This window comes from Lipotes vexillifer, unplaced genomic scaffold (assembly GCF_000442215.2).
Source record: "Lipotes vexillifer unplaced genomic scaffold, Lipotes_vexillifer_v1.1 scaffold49, whole genome shotgun sequence".
Taxonomy (NCBI): Eukaryota; Metazoa; Chordata; class Mammalia; order Artiodactyla; family Lipotidae; genus Lipotes; species Lipotes vexillifer.
In genome coordinates this window covers 2,432,788-2,440,910 of record NW_006790551.1, presented here as the reverse complement: position 1 = coordinate 2,440,910, position 8,123 = coordinate 2,432,788, and the positions used below count along the sequence as shown (strand labels likewise).

General features: G+C 43.5%; 1 protein-coding gene across 1 annotated transcript in view; it reads left to right on the top strand.

The window, feature by feature from the left end:
* The window catches only part of TSPAN5 (tetraspanin 5), a 176,451-nt gene that overhangs the window by 36,889 nt on the left and 131,439 nt on the right, over window positions 1-8,123 (top strand). The window lies entirely within an intron of this gene.

The following is an 8,123-nucleotide window of genomic DNA, read 5'->3' as shown; positions in this document are numbered from 1 at the left end:
TACGCGGGCCTCTCACTGTTGTGGCCTCTCCCATTGCAGAGCACAGGCTCCGGACACGCAGGCCCAGTGGCCATGGCTCACAGGGCCAGTCGCTCCACGGCATGTGGGATCTTCCCGGACCGGGGCACGAACCCGTGTTCCCTGCATCGGCAGGCGGACTCTCGACCTCTGCGCCACCAGGGAAGCCCATTAAATAAGTATTAAGTCATTATTTTTTCCTCTGGAAGATCACCATCTTTCATTTTTGACTTTATTTTCTCATTGTCATGCAGGAGTTCTATTTGCACTTAGCAATAACATTCTGAAAATTCCCACAACAGGTCTTTGAAGGCCTAGTGTGGTAGGGGCAGTTGTATTCTGGTTTACAAAAAAAAAAAGTTTGTATTTCAGTTCTGTGTTACCAGAGGCAAGATTTGGAGTTTCTGCACTTCCGGACCTTTGTCTGTAAAACAGGGATAATGATACCTTTGGAATAACACATGTCAAGTACCAGGCGCTAATACCAGCATATGTGGCTGACTGTGGCTAATACTGGCAGTGATTTTATTACTTTTTCCAATGTGATTCATTTTTCTAATGTAACTGGAACGAATTAAATTGTTTTCATATAAAGCAAAAGAAGATATCTTCTAGGTCCTAATGTCAGTTGGATTTCTGCCTGATGTGGACTTATCTTAAATAGCTAGTTTCCAAACTTACCCTGGGAGGACACCTCTTCTATCAATCGATAACATTAAATCTTTCAAAGGATGTGAATATAGAGTAAACATGGGAATTGTGTGTTTTATTCAAGTAAAGTAATTCAGTATAATGCAATTTTACATTCCCCGATTTTGTATTAGTGTTGCAGGTCACCAAAAGGTGTAGCTAACCTAGGGCACAGGCCTGTTATTCACATGTATCCAAAGAGGGCCGTGGACTCGGCAGAGACTCTTTCCTTTGCTCCTCTAAAGGCAATGTTTATTTAGCCCCAAAAGTCCTTTGTTCACCTAGTTACAAAGTTAAAATTCAATTCCTTGCAATGTAGGCCTGAAAGGATTAGCTGCAAGAGAGCTTTATAATCTCTGGGTATGGCTTTTGAGGAACAAAATAATCTAAACTATAATTTTGAAATGGGACAGAAGATGTTATTATAGGTTTGTTCTTAGGATTCTCATCTTTTGATTTGCCTCTGTCATTAAATACGTACTTCGGCAGGGAGAGTGTGTAGGGGAATGATTTTTCTCCCACTTTAATAACCTCTGTGGATTTCTTACTTTGAAGTGGTGTGTGACTGTCTTCCCTGGCTTGCAGATGCTTTGATGAAATAGGAACTTGTTAAGTATGTAACCAGATTCTTTCCACAGCTCCCTTACAGGAGGTCTATTTTAAATTAGGTTTGATGTCCAGACTGAAAAGCATTTATTCACCAGTTCTGATAAAAGGTCAAGTAGTTTAACCTCTCACAACATTAAGACTGAGGGAACTAGACTGCTTCCTCTCCACCACGCTCCCCTTTCCCCAAAAAAAGGGGGAAAAAAGGAAAAATGTAGGAAGAAGTAAAATGTAAAATGGTATTTATCTGATTCTTAAAGTATCAGGATTTAGTCTCTTTGCAGATCTTCTGTTTCTTATTACAATTTTGTCTTTTTTTTTTCTTTCTTTTTTCTTTTGGTGGTTTGTTTGTTTTGTCTTTTGTCTCCTTCCTCTTTCTTAATCTAGCAGTTTTACAGTTGCGTTCCATCCGATTTATCATGCTCCTTTTTCAGACTCAATTTTCCTCTCTCCCACCATTCATTTGGAGCTCCTAAAAGATCAGACCAAGCTTCTCTTTTTCTACGTTCTGTATTTTCTCTTGAGGAATCTTGTCCATGCTCTAGGCTGCTGAGTCTCGAATTTTAACTCAGATCTGACTGACCTCTTGTCTAAGCCTCTCCTACCTGACGTTTCCACTTGAATGTTTTAAAAGGCATGTCAGACCCAGCAGCACCAAATCAACTCACATTCTTTCAGAAAAGCTGATTCCTATTTTTTCAAAGCACAGTTCTGATGTTTATCCCTTTTGCTTAAAACTTTTCAGGGAACCCTAAGACATCGCTGGTGGCAATGAAAATGGTGTAGCCACTGTGGAGGACACTTTGGTCGTTCCTCAGAAAGTTAAACATAGAGTTGCCATATGACTCAGCAATTCCACTCCTAGGTATATGCCCCAGAGAACTGAAAACTGATCTTCATATAAAATGTGTCTAGGAATGTTCAATAGCACTGTTATACATAATAGCCAAAAAATGGAAACAATTCAAATGTCCATCAAGTAATGAATGGATAAATAAAATACATACAATGGAATATTAATCTGCTATATAGAGAAATGAAGTACTGATGCATGCTACAACATGGGTGAACCTTGAAAACATCTTTCTTGTGAAAGAAGACACTAAAGACCACATGTTGTATGATGCCTTTTTTTTTTTAAAAGAAGATGTTGGGGGTAGGAGTTTATTAATTAATTAATTTATTTTTGCTGTGTTGGGTCTTCATTTCTGTGCGAGGGCTTTCTCTAGTTGTGGCAAGCGGGGGCCACTCTTCATCACGGTGCGCGGACCTCTCACTATCGCGGCCTCTCTTGTTGCAGAGCACAGGCTCCAGATGCGCAGGCTCAGTAGTTGTGGCTCACAGGCCTAGTTGCTCCGTGGCATGTGGGATCCTCCAAGACCAGGGCTCGAACCTGTGTCCCCTGCATTAGCAGGCAGATTCTCAACCACTGCGCCACCAGGGAAGCCCCTGTATGATGCCATTTATATGAAATGTCCAGAAGAGGCAAATCCACAGCGACAGAAAGGAGATTAATGGTTGCCACGGCTGGGGACAGAAGGGAACAGGATTTCCTTTCCAGTATGAAAATGTTCTGGGATTGGATAGCAGTAGTTGTTGCACTATATTTTGAAGATACTAAAAATCACTGAATCACACACTTTAAAGTGGTTTAAAATGGTGATTATATTAGTTCCCCAGGGCTGCTGTAACAGAGTACCACAAGCTGGGTGATGTAAAAAGCAGGCATCTATTGTCTCAGTTCTGGAGGCCACACGTCTGAGATCCAGGTTGGCAGTTTCCTCTGTCCATGCCTCTCCCCTGTCTTCTGGTGTTTGCTGGCAGTCCTTGGCATTCCTTGGCTCCTAGACCCATCACGCCAATCTCTGCGTTCATCTTCACGTGACATTCTCCCTGTGTGCTTGTCTGGGTCCAAATGTTCCCTTTTTATAAGGACACAGTCCTATTGGATTAGGACTTACCTTAAGTACCTCATCTTAACTACTTATATCTACTGTGACCCTATTTCCAAATAAGGTCACATTTTGAAGTTCTGGTTTTGACTTCGTATGCATTTTGGGGAGACATAATTCAACCATAAAAGTGCCTTTTATGTTATGTGAATTTGGCCTCAATTATAAAAAACCAAAAACCTAACCCTTCAGGAACTTCTAACGGCTGACAAGTAAGAGACCAGAGCCCTGAACACCGTCTGGCTCCTGCCTAGCTCGCCAGCCTTTTGCTCTCTTCTCCCTCTGTGCTCTGGCCAGCTGGCTTTTTTCCTGTGCCAGCCATGCTTCCTCTGACCGCAGGGCCTGTGCTACAACCTACTTTTATTCCTTTTGGACCATCCCCTCCCCTTCTGTTTGTTGGAAGCCTTTTCACCCTTCAACTCTCAGCTCCAGTGTTACTTTCATCGAGAGTGCTTGTATGACTTGCCAGGATAAGGCAGGCTCTTTTATTATAGACACTACCTTTGATTGGGTTGTCTACCACTGGGTAGCAAAGCACTCCAAAACTTCCTGGTGTTAAACAACCATTCTGTTATGCTCTTGGATTCTGTGGGCCAGGACCTCGGACACACTGAAGAGGGCTTTTTTCTCCTCTGGGAAGACATGCCTCGGCTGGGAAGATTTGAGCAGCTGGGGGCTGCAATAACCTGGGCGCATCTCCACTCGTGTGTCTGGGGCCTGGACTGGGGCGACTCAAAGACCCAGCTTGGCTGGGACTGTTAACCAGAGCTCCTACCCAGGGTTCCTTCATGTGGCTTAGACCTCCTCACAGCAGGGTGTCCTCGGGATAGTCAGACTGCTTACAGGGCAGCTCAGGGCTCCAAGACTGGGCGTTAAATAAAAAGGAGCAAGAAGCAACATGACTTCTGTGACCTTGCTTTGGAAGTTCCATAGCATCGTTTCCACCCCACTCTAACGATTGAAGCTGTCAGAGCCTACCCAGATTCACGAGGAGGGGACACAGACCTCCCCTCTCAGTGGGAGGAGTATCGGAATCTGCAGCTGTGTGTAAAGGCTGGCACGGTACTCACCGATCTGTGTTCCTTCGCAGCGCTCCTTTGTAAATCACTCACTCCTTTGTGTTCTTATTTGGTTAATTTCTGCCTTTCCAACTAGGCAATAAGCTTATTTCACTCACCATAATATTCCCAGCCTCTAACACTGCAGACAGCACAGAACAGGTGCTTGGTAAGACTATGAAATGAAAGTCAACTGTGAAGAATTAGAAAAGGTAGAGAGCAAGGAAAGACATTGGCTTAGATCGGAAACATCACAAGCACGTGAGGCTCATCACCAGTAAGTATGCCCAGTGGCCTGTAGCTTTATTGTTCCATCCTTCTGATCTGAGTTGTTCAGCAGTAAATCTGTGGCTGCCTTGTGACTATCGATATTGTCTGAGAGCTGCTACCCGGGAGAAAGTCATATTGATGCCTGCAGTAAAACATAGCAACAGATGTATAAGTGAAGCCAAATGTTTGTCGAATGAATCCCCCCAAAGAGAATAAAGAGAATTAAACATTTAAGGTTTAAATAGGCTAATATTAATAGGGTTTGTGTGTGTGTTCATGGATTTCTGTGCTCATTAGGGGAAGAAGGGAAGGTTAGTAAGGGATACGGTTTCTTATTTTTTTATTTTTAACCGACTGCCTATCAGAGCCGTATGGGGCCGATCATGTTTATTTAACACTCTGCAGAATTTAGAATGAGTCTCCCTTGCGTCTCCTTGGCTTCTCATTTCTTTTAAAAATTTCAAGCCTGAGACAGATGCCCATGTAACTTTGTCAGGCACACAGGTCACTCGTCCCCCCAGCTCCTGCACAGCTGCTTGACATCTGTGCTACAGACTTGGTGGAAGAGTGCCAATTTCCCTTCCTTGCCTATAAAAATTTTCAGGGCAGTCATTTACACAGAACCTCTTAAAATGCAGAGGGATGTGGTTCAATAAATTAAAATGCAGTTTTAGTTTTTGCCCCTACACACCAAAGACCCCAAGTCCGAGTGGAGGAAAGTTAAGAACACCAGCTTTGGAGTCACAAGGAACTAGGTTTGAACCATGACCCTGCTGCGTTCTATTGATGTGACGTTTGGCAAGTTAGTTACCCTCCATATGCCTCCTTCACTTAAAAAATGCGGGAGATGATAATAGAGCTGTTAGAAAAATTCAGTGAGATCATACATAAAAAGATCCTAGTGCAATCTGGCACGTAGTGAATGCTCAATGTTATTATGACTATGATTATACAAATGTAACTGCTTGGGGTTTACTTGGAATTTAAATGTAATACGATTGGAGTGGCTTTCAAAGAATGCTCAATCTCATTCTGGTTTTGCTCTTAATCGGAAAGTTAAGTTTTTGCTGTTTTAGGTCTGAGATATTAGTGTATTATTAGTGTGATCGTTCCTACCTTGTCTTTAATACTTGTGACTTTTGCTTTGAAAAGTGACTATTAAAGAAAAATAAATGTAAATTGAAATGGAGACATGGTTCAAATTCTAGGACTTAGCAAATTGAACGTGTTTTTCTAGCATCTACTGTGGTTAATGCTGCCAGACAGAGTACATGAAGGTGTTTGTTTCAGAATGTCTGATGTAAAACTGGTGGCTCCCTTGTTTCTGGACAAGGTCAGCGTGGGTGGTGTCCTCTCCAAGGTCGCCTGTGAGAGGTCCACACCCTCGGTTCAAAAGGCTCTCGCTAATTCCTGCTTGCGTAACCAGGGACGGTGGGAGATGCTGTGGTGTGTTTTGAAGTGAAGTTGGAGGAGGGAGGGTTTTGTAACAGATGGTTTCTTGGATATCTGGGGCCTATCCAGCTCTAAGCTTTGAAAACGATGGGCTAGACCCCGAACAGGCACAGATACAGTCCCGATTGCCAGAACAGCAAGTGAGGGCCTAGGGTGATGTCTTTGGGCAGCTGCTGCCGCTAAGGTGGGGGGCTGGCACGGCAGTACTGGCTTCCTGAGGTTTGGTGAGGTCATTGTATGTGGTGTGATAGCAGCGATGAGGTGGGAAACACAGCCTGGAACCAGAGAAGGTCATAACCACTCGGGAGCTGTTGGCCTGTTTTGGAAGGAGTGTCAACTACTGGGCCTTATGGGACTTGGGCCACTTTTGGCACAGATGGAGATGTGTGAATATGGGAGCCAAAGATATATGTGTCCTGCACCAATCAGCCCAGTGTTCTGGCTTGTGCGGAACAGTAAGCGGTGCTTTGTGGGAGGGCTTGGCTGTCCTCTTTGACATTAGCCTCCAGAGACTAGGAGCTTATCCCAGACTCTGCTAGCATCCTCTGATACCTTTTTGGAATGATTAGATCATTCTTGGCTAGGTTCTAGTATTTGGCCTGCCTTTCACTGGCTGGGTGGCCTTGGGAAAATTACTTAATCTTTCTGTGCCTAACTTTATCTATAAAATGAAGAGGCCAGACTAGATGAAGTCATAGGTATGAGATGACCTTTAATGCCCAACTCTGATTAAATCATTTCATGTATCCATATATTTTGGTATTTGCTTCTTTGAATACTTTGGTACAAAGTGAAACATACACCTTTTCTTTTGCTCTTTAATTCTTCCTTAAAGATTCAGGTGGTCCTTCCCCATATCTAGTATTTAAGAGTTTGGAAATTAAAGTCTGTATCATTATCTTTTTTTTTTTTTAACATCTTTATTAGAGTATAATTGCTTTACAATGGTGTGTTAGTTTCTGCTTTATAACAAAGTGAATCAGTTATACATATACATATGTTTCCATATCTCTTCCCTCCCTCCCACCCTCCGTATCCTACCCCTGCAGGCGGTCACATAGCAACCGAGCTGATCTCCCTGGGCTATGCGGCTGCTTCCCACTAGCTGTCTACCTTACATTTGGTAGTGTAGAGTCCATGCCTCAGATTTTCTCTCTTTCTGCAGCCTGGAAATGATCTCTTCCCATTTGTTGTTGGGACAATACTGATCAAAATTGCCATTGGGGAGGTAAAGTATAGAAAGCATGGTATAGAATTATAGAGGTGTCTTATGGCAATGGCAGTAGAGGCCATCTGATCAACCCTATCATGTTGAGAGAGGACTGAGGCCCTGAAAGGTTTCACCACCTGTCTGAGACTGTGCATCTGGACCCCATGAGGACCGAGGCAGTACTTGGTTCATCTCGACATCCCCAGTGTCTCTTGGGCATCACATCCAGCTAATTTCTTTATCAGCGCTTGCCAGAGTGACCTTAGGTAAAGATGCTTCACAATAAATTCTTCCCTGACCCATTAGGTTCTGAAATGTCGTCACCCATGTTTCAAAGAATTATCTCAAGGTAGAGCCAATTCCAGTAGCCTTGGGTTTCCTCTTCCGTATGGTCTATGTAAACATGGGCTGCTTCTCAGGCGCTGGGCTCAGGCCCTGGAAGTGCTGCTCTTCATGAGACGTCACTTGTTACCTCTTCCTCCTCCACAATTCCTTTTTTTCTCTGGGGTTTTAATTTGTAAGAGGAAAGCAGAGGTACAGTTCTGAGGAGGGACGTAGATTCTATGGAATGCAAGAGAAGCAAGAGCTAAGTGGGTTGGGTTAATGTGGAACTAAGAAACCATTGTGAGGGAAAAGTGCAACCAGAAAGGCCTTGCAAATCTACCTAGTGTTTGGATCAAGTTCTTGTGCAGGGCTCTGGGAAATGGGAAACATTCTCTAGAGATTGCATGCGCATTGTCTAGAGTTCCAAGGTCTTTGTCTTGCTTCCTTTTGATTCTCATTGTTTTACTTCTTACCTTGCTGCAGCCCTCAAATGCCCTGCGTGACATTTCCTAGGACTCTGCTGCCAGCCAGATTTGGTCATTC